Here is a 12,365-nt window from a genome sequence, read left to right as displayed (position 1 = left end):
TATTTTTGAACAGAAATGTGGACCAAATGGTTTCGTGGTTGTATAAAAATAGTGCCTCCAATTGAACATCGTTTATTATTATTTTGTCGGTTTATAACTAATATATTTTTCTGAGTCTCTTCTCTAAAACAAGATTAAAAGAAAAGGGGATTTTGTACTCCTAGCTTTTGTACTCCTCGCTGCGCTCGGGCAGCAAACAAAGTTCTCGTGTGGGAAATTACACTTTCCAAAGTCGTTGGGTAAATAACTGTAAGTGATTTTTGATTTTTAAGACTGTTTTAAAAAGTACAAGAGTGTGCCTTGTCCAGAAAAGATTACAAAAAAGAATTAACTATAATTATAATTTCTTTAACAAATTTTATATAGTTTGTTTAAAATTTATTATTGTCGCTTTTTTTAAAACAACATTGTTGTGTAAATCGAGCACGACGCAGCACACAGGAATAAATATAAATGAGGAGTCGGAGTGTGTTTATTTTATCCATTTTACAAATTAATTTCTATCTTTATTGATAACGCGAACAAATGTTTATCTATGTGTAGCCATAAAAGTGCACTAAACTTTATTCAAAAACAACCAGTTTAGATTAATGACCATTTTTAAATTGTAATAACTTTGGCTATTTAAATTTAAATGACACATTTATAACCTCATAAATATTAAAAGAATGACATTATTTTAGTTTTAATAGCACCTAAATTTAATTACTAGAATCAATATAGAAAGATTTCTGTGGCCAATTTTAATTTAGTTCTAAGATATTAATGAATAAAATTTAAATTTTCCAACGTCGTGCAATAAAACTAAAAAGGAGAGCAGTTTTTTACCATTTTAATTGGCTATAAAATTTGTAGCTATTTTATCGAATAGTTATGCTAATTAATAATTTTCATATTGAAATTGGTTGTGAGCAAACAGTTCTGTGGAAGGTCAGCGGTTTTGCGATTCGATTAAGCTCTAGTAATTGTTAAATCTACTTCATGAAACAGCCAGACGTAAAGCTAGCAGGAGCAGATAAGTTCGGTATAGTTATGACAGCGGCATTAGTTACATATCTCGGTTCTTTTTCGGTAGCGATATGATTAAATGAGGACATGACGAGGTGTAATCTAAACGAGCAAACCTCGCTGGATGAGCGGTCGGATTATGTAGTTGCAATCACAATACGTTGACGAATTGCTCGTTTGACCCGGCAAACTATGAATGGGACATAATACGTTTCCTCGAATGTGGGATTATTACGGTTGCAGCCAGACGATTTGTATGAGCAACTGCCGGTCACTGCATAATAAACGGCGATATTTCATACGGTTGGCGGAGCTGCTTATGCCCGCTGATTGATTATCCGCAAAAGGGAAGCCCTAAACGAGCCGATTTTTCACAATCTTGCGGCTCGCCCATAAATGGCAATTCTGCTTTATGCAAACTGTTTGCAGCGAAATTTATTTGTTTATCCGCCGCGGGCGATATGCAAAAAGCCTTCGATTATTCCGAAAGTGGGGCAGAATCCATAACTCGTCTCAATCGCCGGTTGATACAGTGCTGGCGATAGATCTTCTAATTTGTGCGAACTGTATCTATCGAAAGCTCGCCTGCATAATGTATTCAAAACGGGCCGTTGTGCCGCCGCATGTAGAAATAAATGACACGAAAAAATGTTAATGGAGTGTCGGTATTATGGGTCCGCCGGCCGAATTAATGGTGGCGTGCTCGAAAATTACGCGTGTCATTTAGCGAGCCGGCACGAAAATTAAAAATTTAAAGAGACCGTTTCAATTCCGACAATGCGCGCTCGGATGACGACGGATAACTCCCTCCGTGACGTTGTCGGTCGAAAGGCTTTCCCGAAACTTGCGAGATTATGCCGTGTCGTAACATTACAGAAATGAAAACATGACCAGTTCATGCGTGAAATTGAAATATTTGAGTTTCTCTTATCAACACGAGCAAGGCCACCGGACGCGGGGGCGCGTTCGCTTTTTACCTTTATTAACACGAAAAGTCAAAATTTGATTGAGATAACGCGGGGTTGCACCCTTTCGCTCTGAAACTTGTTTCACTTGGCTGAGGGAAGTGTTTTCAAAGTGGCGGAGTGGAGACAGCAAAAGTCGGCAGCAGCTATGTATACGTAATAAGAAAGCCTTGAAGGCAGTAGTTGGATCCAATAAACTTGAGGAGTATTGGCGGTGTCTTTTCGCAAAAAAGATAAAAGCAGTTTGTGTCTTATTCCATGGTTGAAATCACTTGCTTTTTACGTTGTTTTATGGCGACTGCAAAGGAATAGTGCAGCTTAATCCTTAAAAAGATTTTTGGATTATTTTGTGGACACCAAAATTAGGTAATAAAGACTTGCCCACATTGCCCCATGATTGTTTGTCTTTATTTTATCATTTGTTTAACTTGATTGATTGCTTACGAGTTGATTTTTTTGTTGGATGTGTAATTATTTGAAAAAAAGGTCGACGAGGATGGGATTCGAACCCACGCGGGCAGAGCCCATTGGATTAGCAGTCCAACGCCTTAACCACTCGGCCACCTCGTCCTTGTAACTAGCATTTTCCCTATCAGGAAGTAACATGAGGCGGTTATCAATTCACTCGTTTAATTTCTTATCAACCCATAAATCATTTTTAACACAGATTTAAATTTTTTTGACAGGTTTTGCAACGCTTTTAACGATTTTACCTGACCTGTATTAGACAGCAATCAATCACTTCGAACATCCGTTATCTAAACAAATATTTAAAATAAATATTCAAACAGAACACATTTTTTGTGTAAAATAGCTGTAGGTAATTTATTACAACAATGTTTGGATAATTCGAACCTCCCCTATAATCCGAAATACTCTATAATCCGGACGCCTCGATCCCCATCCTACTTAAATTAGTTAAAAACATCAGTAATTAAAGCTATACCTAAAAATCAAATAAAAATAGAGAGTTCTATTTAATGTTTGAAAATAATTTGGGGTGAGTCACGGGGTCAGTATCTATGGCTTTCGTGAAAAAGTAATTAATTTTCTAACATTTAAAGGACAATAATGAACTTTTTCAAATCGCCAGGACACTCTGTATGTTGGTATTTGCATGGTTAATTGTCATGTAGGGTGTCTACATATAAACCAAGCATGTTCGGGTTATTGATATTGACATTTTTATTATGAATTCTATAATCCGAACGTTTTCGTAATCCGAACGGGCTAACTTTCTGTTTGGATTATTTAAATAATACTGTACAGCGTGTTAGGGAATGCTTTAGCAAAAATTTAAAAGTAGAAACAGAAGGGCAATACAAATTGATTAATCGATTAATTCTACTACTAATAGATTTTTCCAAAATGATAATCAAAAATTTGTCATGTCTTTGATTTTTAAGATAATTAACTAACTTTTACCACTAGGGCCGTAAAAAATTAATTGTTTTGTTCTTAGGACAGCAAAATTGACATCGATACTTATATGTCATTTCACAGCGCTCTTTAAAAGAAATTTTTTTTTTCTAATCCTCGGTATATGAGTGTGAAAATCACTACCGGGGAACTGAATTTTAATTGCAATTCTTGGGCCAAAATTAATTCTGCAAACGTCAAAGCCATGTAAATATCATTAAACAGTTATTCAGTTTAGTGGCTCTGCATTAATTTATTTGTTATTATTTATGCAAGGTATTAAATTTTAATTAAACTATTCATTTAAAACGGTCTTATCGAGTAATTTGAATTGATACCTCGAGGGATTAAGCATATTGGAATGAAATTAATTGCTTGATTAATTATATGAAATTGAATATACGATTCCGTCAGGCGCTTGTTTAACTATTTCCCGTAATTTTGTTTCTTTTGTATGTAAATGTATGGCTTGGTGTCATCCGATCCATGTGCGAGTGTTTTAATTATTCTGTTAACTATCTGAATTATGTGGTTACGAGCTGCAAGAGTAAACTAGTAACATTAAGCATAAAGTCAGGTTGTATTCAACATTTATTTTATTCTTTCGTATATTTCGGTCAGACAGAGCAATTTTCTTACAGACAAGTGATTGACTGTGAGATCATAAAGTAAAATTAGCCCTCACATTCATGAAATATTATAACGCATCACATTTTCCGTTTCTCGTTGGTCCCTGTGATTTCTACGTTTCGTGAATATCGATACCGCCGAAGCCCATCCATATTTCAGATCATAGGTGTATTATACGCACTTCGGGCAAGCTTGAAGAGAACGTTATTCATGAGGCGAACAAGATGGTGATTTATGCCGGCTCAAACACAAGCGAAACTGTTGCGGTGGGATGAGGAGGAGTGGATGGGGTCCCTCTTTTGCGAGCTTGCATGTGTATGAAGGGAAGACCTATCTGTCTTCCATCATCGCCGCAGATAACGGCCAGTGCGACTCGACCGACATTAAAAATGCCCACGATCAGGGTGCGGAAATTGGAGATTTGCGACACTGATTGATGTGTGGATAAATTACGGAACCGGAGTCTGATGCTGTCGACACTGCACCCAAAGGCCGGACAGGGGTCAGACTTAACGATGCTTAAATGAGGGATAACGGGCGCCCGGAAAAATGCCCGCCAAACTATCAGAAACTATCAGAAACTCCAACTTCAACGGCGGTGTTATTCGCGACTGAAATTCACAATTTTTCAGTGATTGATTGCAAAATCAATCAACAAAACGTTTTGAGCTATTTCACTCAAATAAAAACTGTAGGAAACCGGTCGTGGTCGAATTGGTTCCCAATAATCTCTATAAGTATAATTCTGTAAAAGGTGATGGTCGAATTGGTTCCCGGGTGATGGTCGAATTGGCTCCCGCATGAGCAGGTAGGTAAAAAAGGATTAAGCCAAATATATGTTAATATTTTAGATTTAAAGCTGGTAGAAATGTTCAAATAATTATTTTCTTGGCACAAAATCCAACAACAAATTTCATTTATTCATGGCTAACTGGTTATTAAAAACAAAGGAGAATGTAATTTTTTAAGCCCAATGCTCTCTTGTAAATTTCGTAAAATGTTTCGTCAAGAAATGACTATTAAGACATCTCACATGATGACGTTGCGTTCGTTAATATGTGTATTAACTATTAATTAGTTTAATTTTAACATTTTTCGACATAGTACTCATTAAGTTCTATGCGCCTTCTCCATCGTTTTGGAAGTACTTGAATACTCGAAGAAATATTTATCCACAGCCTTTAAATTGTTAAAATACGATTTGTTTTTGAACGTTTTGGAACTTGTAAATTTGTTCATACACTTACAAATGCCATTTCTGTTATCATAATACTTTAATCTGTTTATCTGACCTACCTGACTGACGGGAACCAATTAGACCATCCCCGGGAACCAATTCGACTATAATTAGAGAGGATTACAGAATTTGGGAACCAATTCGACTCGTCCCAGGAAACCTGAGGCCAGCGAACTTGGTATTTTGCTTCACATTGCGAATTGTTTTTTTTTAATTATAAAGGTTTTTTCGAAATTTTCTTCTTACTTTTCATTCTTTTCAAAAGTGTTCGTATTATTAGAGACATATTTACAAGACTTTTCCTTTCGGGCCCTCATTGGAAACTTTTTAATTTCCACTGTAAATACTGTCTTCAAAGTTTTGTTACCGCGAAATTTTCTTTTTTTATTTCGTAGGTTGGTATTTCTCTTTTACCAAAATTGTGAATGAAACGAATCTTGGGACAGTTTTCTTCTTATGCTGTTTTTGGCCCAGTTAAAATTTCTGTTACATCAGCAAAATAATTTGTTTTTTGCGGGTGGAAAGTTGCGAACAAATCGTGTGGTGGCACTTGTGCCGCGTTAAACGAGAACAAATTATACGGTCAACCGCAATCAGGAAGTAGCATGTAAACAGCAAGTGCTCTAAGTTATGGTATCTGGTCTGGCCCATCTTATCCCGGAATGGATATCCGTATTCCAGTTTGCGATAACCATCTGTCCGGTAGATGTTCAAGGGTTGTGGAACGGTTAGGAGTCCCGCACCAGCCGATAAATCCACAACGTGTTCAAATTCCCACTATCCGGTGGCGTTGCTTGCAAACTTCCTTTCAAAGTTATTCAAGGACCGGCATCAAACGGAATTTATATGACGTGTATCTATTAAGTTTGTACCTCATCAGCCGTTCCCGCTCGTGGGACTTGACCATTAGCCGTACGACCTCAAGCTATAAGAGCTTTCCTTATCTCGAGCGCAAACTTGCTGCCTTGTCTCAACTTCTCTCCCTCGTTAAACGCCGGCCCTCCCTCTACCTGTGCGTCCGGAAGTCCGGACTTGCACCGGACTTAACCTATCGAGATTGCGCGTCTAATTTACCTGCTCTTAATTGACTGCAATAAATTTCGGTAATTGCCGGGGCCTGATCAATTTTTTACGATAAATCTTGTGGGGCTATTAAACGTTTTGATGTGATATTCGGGTTCAGAAATGAAGTAGCGTAAAATATGCGCGAACAAGATTGCAGGCAAGCGAAGGGTCCCATATCATATTTGGGATATTACGACCCGAAAGCAAACACGGACTAACTTATACGGCTTATTTTATCTACTTTAGAGACGCTGCGTAATAAAATTTAGAATTCGTACGAGGGTGTTTGGAATAAAAGCCTGGTTACTTGGTATGTTTGCGTTGAAGGAAACTGCTTGATTCCCCAACAAACGATGGGCTGACGTAAAACGCTGCGATAAAATCTGGTTGTATTTAATTAAATGAGATTTCAAAGACTTCGCATCGCTACAGTGTCTAAATTACTTTAATAGAACTGTTTTCTTAATAAATGCAGCGCATTTTGCTTGTTTTTTCCCATCGACGACGGAATTGTCTTTATCATCCCTCTGCTCGCTGAGATATTAATCATTCCAATTAGAACAGCCGCAGGTCTGATGCCAGTAGCCACTTTGTGGGACTTTGTAGTGTTGTCATCATAATGAAACCGAAAAATGTGTTTTATGAACTAAACAAATGTTTTGTGCATACTAAGAAGAGATGAAATTGCTCCATGCGGATGTGAGTGCAGATATTTCATAAAGTGGATGACTTTTTCAAATGAAGAATCTTTGCGCTAAAACATAGCGTAAACTAGAAAAAGTGACCTCAATTTTTCTGAAATATAATAACTCAGGTTCACCGAGGACAACTTTGCAAGTTCGCAATTATTCTCATGAGTATTGGGTCAAGTCCTAATTAAAAATGGAACATAAAGGCTGCGGAATCCAATGGGCAATTTTTTTTCAACTTATACGTTTGCATGTACGAGGGTGTGTTGTTTAGCTCGCTCAAGCCATCTTAAAAGGGTGGTGGATTGAGTTCAGACAGTCTGATAATTGGGCCGTACAAGTTTTTTTCAAAGCAATAGTTTAGAGTTTAAGGAATATGTAAATCACTGCTCAATCACTGGACCAAGTGCGTTGAAAAGCGAAGAAACTAACAGTTGTTTTTTATGAAGATTATAAAGAAGTGCAGATAAATAACGATTTTCCCTCGTATCTTTCTCTTGCAAAATCTGATGGCCTGACATGGAACGGCGGCATTGTAATGCAGAATTTGTTTCCATGTTTTATTGTCGACTTTCATGATAAAACTGGTGGATGCACGGTTTTAATTGTGGATCGCTGAGGGTACATTTGTATTCAAATGGCGCTCGAAACCCAGTCAGCACCTCCACAGCTTTTAGCGAGGATTAGAAAGGCCCGATGCGTCTGCCACCGGCCTTTCGTCTAAATTTACACAGGACTTTATCCGCGGGATTTGATCGTAGCCCCCGATATTGGCTAATGTGAGACAGATACGTACTGTTTATGGTTTTCCTGGATTCACTTCCGTGTTCGACGAAGTTCCTCTCTCGACAAAGAAATTTATTGTTATCCGAGAATAGATAATACCTTGGAATTGTAATGAAGATGAATCATTGGGCAAGTAACGACAGTTTTCGGAATTAGAGTACAATAAAAGATGAAGGTTTTATTTGAAAAAGGGGTTCTTTTCTCTTAAAAGCGACTAACGAAGAGGCTCCATTTCGTCTGCGGTTTGCTGAATGGTTGACCACACTCTCATTAGCAAACTCCGTCGTTGTCGTCTCTTAATCAAGCTCTTTTACTATTTTTCGCGGGACTTTGGAGACTCGCGCACGGCTTATTCTTGGCCTCATTTTAAAAATGAAGCTTTTTTGATATCGGATTTAATTGGATTACGGAGCTTAATTGTCCAGAATTATAATAGAAAAGAGCCCAGGACTGCAATCTTCATATGGCAAATGGCATTCCGTGTAGTCCTGGTTTAGTAGATACAATGCTTTGATGGGCGTAATATTTCATGATTGCTTCTGTACGTCCATAAATGAATAGCGCCGCCGAACCCTCGGCACGCAATCCAAACAATTTCTTCTTCTATCTATTACTTCTTGGAGTTATCGCTTTTCCGAAACAATTAAGGATGGAAGGTCGAGTTTCGGAATTGCGTGGGGTGTAAAATTCCCTCCGCTTTCTCAACAACAGTTATGCGTGTCATATCAGTCCCTCATCGGGTTTCATGGAGCTGACCTCGTCGAATCGCCACAAGAGGTCCGTCCCTTGTATGAAGGCGAATAAACGCTGACGATAAAATTAAGCGAACAATTAATTCGCTCTATACTATCTGAAGTAAACATTCACCGGTCTCCGTTCGTTATCTCTCAGCTTCCTTTATCACTTTCATCCCCGGGCCTTGATTACACCCCAAGCAACCGCCCAGCTACTTGGGCTGTACGTAACGGCCATCCGTTAAGAACAGGAACCATAAATATGTAGATCTGTTACGCCACCGAGAGGCGGCAATAGGATTAGGAGACGCTTGAGAAACAACTTTGCACAGTTTGCGACTACATTACCAAACAGTGCGATTAAAAATAAGTTTTTGATGCGGGTGATTGAGCAAACACATTTTACGAATGCTTTCGTATAATTAGGCACTGAACTTTGTAACTTTTTTATTAGTTGCATTTACGACATTAGAGTATCTTTATAACATCACCATGCGCAACATTATCTATAATAACCACATAAAACCTTGTAAGTGTGTGCTAAGCCATGCGTTTTATGTAGCTTTTAGATGCTTTACATGCTAACATGTGAATATTGAAGGTGTATTATTATTAAAAGCTGGAAGTAATCCTGATTCGACAAAATTCCTTCCAAAAATGGAAAAAGGTGAATACAACCGTAACTGAGTTCAATTAATTTTTTCTCTGTAATTTGAATTATGGTTATAGAAGTTTGTGTTTTACTGCAAAATTCGCGAAGAAGTGCGTCAGATGTTCCCCTCGTTCAAAGCGCTGTAATGTCGGTCGGAACGCAGGCTATGCAAGAAAGTTCCTAGAGTATAGAGTAGCTTATAATGCTTTGCTGCATGAAGTTTGACGTTATTGCGAAACCGGACACCAAGAGGATAGGACGAGAATGTACACTTGTAACTCGCTCTGTAAGCTTTCAAACAATTGGAAGTTACGATTGGTTTGGTTTGAGCTCATCTCGAAAAGGATCATGTGTATTATTGGTCTTGAGCGGAATTTAATACTGTCGTTATTCTAAATACTTAAAGTGAAATGGTTCAAACTTTCAGCGCGGCAGTGAATTGCACGAAATATTTTTCGTCATTTTTCAGGGCGGTTTTTGTCGAGCTTTTATCGTCCACCCAGGATTTATTTCTTATGTTTGCTTTCTTCTAACCCTATTTGTCTCGGCGGATCGTAATCGTTTCCGGGAACTATCACAAGACACCAATTAATTTATTTATGAAACACTTTCCGACGAAAACACGAACGTTCTATTGCAACAAATCATTACTTTATAAAAGTATTTATAACAGTAATATTAACAAAGCAGTACTGTCACGATTCTTTCCTGCTCTCTTGTTTATTAAATCATTATCACTGTTATTCAACTCCCCTTGTTTTATGGGCGCTAAATCGTAAATTACTTTTGTAATTTATTTAACTTTCACACAAAAAATATTCTCAATTATACTAAAGCACGTAACAAAAAATTCTAGTATCGAACTAATTTTGATGTAAAGCTAAATCGGCTCGCTCGGGATTTCGGATGCGGAGGATTTTTCCAACGACAACAACTTTTCCGCTTCCATAAATAACTTAAGATTAGAGTCATCAAGGAAATAAGTTCGATTCAATTGAGCTAATTCATAATTTATGTAGATAACTGCCCCTCTTTTTGAAAAGTTGGATTTTAATCAAACCCAAATTGAAAACGAGATCTTGTTTGGGTGTTTGTGGCTATAACTGTAATTGCGCCAGCGGAATTGGTGAATAAATTTTTAATCCGAACTTAGACAATTTGGGAGGCCTAACCCCTATTTACGTATTAAAAATACATGCGTAGAAAAAATCATGGCGAGTTGTGTGTGGCTGAAGAAATCTGGAAAAACGTTCGTGACCACGTCAAAGAAACCGAAGCACGTATGAAACAATGTTAACACAGAGGAAAGACGGCCGGCCGTTTCAAATATTAATATCGACATTGTTGGGGTGCGCGTTTTTATTATGTTCATTCTTTCGACGCTCTAGCACGACGAAACAATCTCGGTAATTGAAAGGAAGAGGTTGCTTAAAACGGTTTTTCTATCGACTCGTCTGAAACAGGTGGTCTGTAATATGATTGGGGGATCGATTATCGATTGGCACAAAACTCCTCCAGCTTTATTTATGGGCCAGGAGGTAGTGATTTTTTTGCAAAACTTTAGAAGCTGTGTACCTATTTTAGTAACTATTAGTAGTTTGTTGCAGTTTTGTGATCAATAGCGGAATTGCGTATGATTTGCCTGCGTGGGGTATTATGTGGCAAGGGGGTGTTTAGTTTCTAGCGGCGCGTTTAGCTCAGCCTAATCGGGGTAGGGATTGATCTGGAGTGAAATTGAATTTGGCCAGGCGCCACCTGTCAGTTTCGGAAATAATTAAGGGACGGATGTGTCCGGCAATTTTGGTGGCATGTAGTTGGCTGTGATCCCGCCGCCACCATGGCTGTCGTAAATTGTTTCCGGCCGGTCGCTAACTATGCCCAAGTAGATACTCCGGTGGTCGATGAACGAGAAACTCGGCTCTCGATTACCGATTATAATAACGACGTGCATTGTGCGCTATTTCCGTAAGAACCTCAACAAGGCACATACATTTAACGGTAACGCTCAAGTTAAATCTTGTTCGGCTAGCAACGTGAGTTGGTTTAATAATGAGGGGACTTTGTAATAATTTCCATGAAACTACTATTGTTAAGTGTATCTCTTTTGGGTCGTAAACAAATACGGCCGATTTAGGTTACGGGGATGCATATAGGAGTAACTTCGTTACCGTTTGCGGCTGAAAGAGATTTACAGTTAGTTGGTCGGTTGTTTTCATCCGTGAAACCGATTCGTGTCAAAATTAGATTTAGAGGTCCTTGAAATTTACAAGCAGGGAGACAGCGGGGATATGATCTAATAAAATATCGGTGAAAATTCTATTAGACTAGATACTAAAGTTATTACGCTGTACAGTATTCATGAGACTAGACGGCAAAATTCATGAGCAATCAGTAAAAAGTGGCCCCCAGACTTTCGTCGCCGTCGCTTAGAATTAGCTGTCAAATTAATCATCATCCGTCAGCCTGATCCCTCATACGATATAAACATCCTGTATTAGCATAACCCGGTAGCGTTCCTCCGTACAACTTATCTCCACCACTCGGAAAATATACGAGAATCGAGACCTTTTCGATAAACCCTCTTCACCACTTCATTGATACCGATTCAATTAATAAAATTGATTTGCTGCTTATTTTTAACTTTATTTCGTGACAGCGTATTTAAAAGTAAATTGACGTTTCGAAATAATAAACACCAAATACACGTAAGTTTACTTTTGCAGCTTGTATTGTTGGAGATTTTAGCAAATCCTTCTTTGTTCACACTTTTCTCGTAATATTATTCTAGATGAAAACTGCTAAATGGCTTTATTTTGGCACAGCTCAAACTTTCGGTAAAAATAATTGTTGCTGCTACATTATTTTTAAAGTAGACCATAGATGAAATAAACGAAATATCAAGAACTTTGCACTTTTTGACCGTAAAGCACGCGCTGAAATAAAATACGACTTTTCAAATCTTGCAAAATATAAAATACATCAGTGATAAGTTTAAAGAGAAGTTATTACCTAAGAGTCATCTTACATAAAATGTAAATTTATATTACTTCCTGAAAGAGAGTAGAAACTTTAAAAAGCACGTCCTAGCAAGTAATGGCTGTTTTTTATTTAAATAGATTTATCAAATCAAAAGTTTTGTGATAAATTTAAACCGCAGTTAAAACGTAGCAACTCTAATCA

At 37.8% G+C, this 12,365-nt stretch overlaps 1 protein-coding gene and 1 non-coding gene across 4 annotated transcripts in view; one reads left to right on the top strand and one right to left on the bottom strand.

The window, feature by feature from the left end:
- Positions 1-12,365, top strand: part of LOC661848 (uncharacterized) — an 89,003-nt gene that overhangs the window by 27,912 nt on the left and 48,726 nt on the right. The window lies entirely within an intron of this gene.
- Positions 2,462-2,543, bottom strand: TRNAS-GCU (transfer RNA serine (anticodon GCU)). Its single transcript has one exon. It is a non-coding gene; the product is annotated as a tRNA-Ser (tRNA).

This window comes from Tribolium castaneum, chromosome 3 (genome assembly GCF_031307605.1).
Source record: "Tribolium castaneum strain GA2 chromosome 3, icTriCast1.1, whole genome shotgun sequence".
Taxonomy (NCBI): domain Eukaryota; kingdom Metazoa; phylum Arthropoda; class Insecta; order Coleoptera; family Tenebrionidae; genus Tribolium; species Tribolium castaneum.
Note: the sequence above shows the minus strand (reverse complement) of the source record. Positions and strands in the feature narration are given on the sequence as shown.